A 2,825-nucleotide genomic window follows, 5' to 3' on the forward strand; every position below is an offset into this window, starting at 1 on the left:
CAAGGCTGGTACAATATTCGTAAATCAATCAATGTGATTCATCACATAAACAAAAAGAAGGAGAAAAACCATATGATAATTTCAATAGATGCAGAAAAAGCATTTGATAAAATCCAGCACCCATTCATGATCAAAACTCTCAGCGAAGTGGGAATACAGGGAACATACCTCAACATGATAAAAGCCATCTATGAGAAATCCACAGCCAACATCATACTCAATGGGAAAAAACTTAAAAGCAATACCCTTAAGATCAGGAACAAGGCAGGGGTGCCCCCTTTCACCACTCTTATTTAACATAGTCCTGGAAGTCCTAGCCACAGCACTCAGACAAGAAGAAGAAATAAAAGGCATTCAAGTTGGAAAAGAAGAAGTAAAACTATCATTATTTATAGATGATATGATATTGTATATAGAAAACCCTAAAGTCTCAGTCAAAAAACTACTGGACCTGATAAATAAATTCAGCAAAGTGGCAGGATATAAAATCAATACTCAGAAATCAGAAGCATTTTTATACACCAACAATGAACAGTCAGAAAGAGAAATTAAGGAAACAATCCCCTTCACAATTACAACCAAAAAAATAAAGTACCTAGGAGTAAACTTAACGAAGGAGACTAAAGACTTGTACTCGGAAAATTACAAAGCATTGATAAAAGAAATCAAGGAAGATACAAACAAGTGGAAGCATATACCGTGCTCGTGGTTAAGAAGAATAAACATCATTAAAATGTCTATATTACCCAAAGCAATCTATAAATTCAATGCAATACCAATTAAAATACCAATGACATACTTCAAAGATATAGAACACAAATTCCAAAAATTTATATGGAACCAAAAAAGGACACGAATAGCCTCAGCAATCTTAAAAAAGAAGAAGAAAGTGGGAGGTATCACACTTCCTGATATCAAGTTATACTACAAGGCCATTCTACTCAAAACAGCCTGGTACTGGCATAAGAACAGGCATATAGATCAATGGAACAGAACAGAGAACCCAGAAATAAACCCACAGTTCTATGGACAACTGATATTTGACAAAGGAGGCAAGGAAATACAATGGAGTAAAGACAGCCTCTTTAACAAATGGTGTTGGGAAAATTGGACAGCTACCTGCAAAAAAAATGAAACTAGATCACCAGCTTACACCACTCACAAAAATAAACTCAAAATGGATAAAAGACTTAAATGTAGGCCGTGAAACTATAAGCATCTTAGAAGAAAACATAGGCAGTAAGCTCTCCGACATCTCTTGGAGCAATATATTTGCTGATTTATCTCCACGGGGAAGTGAAATAAAAGACAGGATAAACAAATGGGACTATATCAAACTAAAAAGCTTTTGCACAGCTAAAGACAACAAGAACAGAATAAAAAGACAAACTACACAATGGGAGAACATATTTGACAATACGTCTGATAAGGGGTTAATAACTAAAATTTATAAAGAACTTGTAAAACTCAACACCAGGAAGACAAAGAACCCAATCCAAAAATGGGCAAAAGAGATGAATAGACACTTCTCCAAAGAGGACATACAGATGGCCAATAGGCATATAAAAAAATGCTCAGCATCACTAATCATTAGAGAAATGCAAATTAAAACCACAATGAGATATCACCTTACACCAGTCAGAATGGCCCTTATCAACAAAACAACACAGAATAAGTGCTGGCGAGGATGTGGAGAAAAGGGAACCCTCCTGCACTGCTGGTGGGAATGCAGACTGGTGCAGCCACTGTGGAAAACAGTATGGAGATTCCTCAAAAAACTGAAAATCGAACTGCCTTTTGACCCAGCTATCCCACTTTTAGGAATATACCCCAAGGATACCATAGAACGGCTCGAAAAGGAGAAATGCACCCGCATGTTTGTGGCAGCATTGTTCACAATAGCGAAGATGTGGAAACAGCCCAAGTGTCCGTCAGAGGACGAGTGGATTAAAAAGCTTTGGTACATATATACTCAGCCATAAGAAATGATGACATCGGATCATTTACAATAACATGGATGGACCTTGACAACATTATACGTAGTGAAATAAGTGAATCAGAAAGAAAACTAAGATGAATCCATACATAGAAGGGACATAAAAATGAGACTCAGAGACATGAACAAGAATGTGATGGCAACAGGGGCAGGGGGTTGGGGGAGGGGGGATGGGGTGAAGAAGGAGAGAGGGGTTAGAGGAGGGGAGGGGCACAAAGAAAACCATATAGAAGGTGACAGAAGACAATTTAACTTTACGGAAGGGATATACAGCACAATCAAATGTCAAAATAATCTAGAGATATTTTCTTTCAACATATGTACCCTGATTTATCAATGTCACTGCATTAAATTAAAAAAAAAACTTTACTGACTTATTTATAATAGCCCAAAAAAGTAAACAGTCCAAATGTACATCAGCTGATCAATAGGTAAACATAATATGTCATATCTATACAATGGAGTGTTATTCAGGAATAAAAAGGAATAGATTACAGATACAACATTTATGAACCTTCAAAATTTTTTTATTAGTGAAGGAAGCCAGACACAAAAGGCTACATATCACATGATTCAATTCATTTATGTGAGATCTTCTTTAGGTAAATATGTAGAGACAGAATGTAGATCATTCATTGCCTAAGGATGAAGGCATGACAACATAGCTAAAGAGTACAGGCCTTCTTTGATGAGAAGGATTACCAAAATATTTTAGCATTGATATTGGTGATGATTGTTTATATCTGTGAATATACTAAAACAATTGAATTATACATTTTAAAGGGTGAGTATTAAGGCATGTGAATTATATCTCAATGATGCTGTTATT

The sequence above is a fragment of the Saccopteryx bilineata genome, chromosome X (assembly GCF_036850765.1).
Source record: "Saccopteryx bilineata isolate mSacBil1 chromosome X, mSacBil1_pri_phased_curated, whole genome shotgun sequence".
NCBI lineage: Eukaryota > Metazoa > Chordata > Mammalia > Chiroptera > Emballonuridae > Saccopteryx > Saccopteryx bilineata.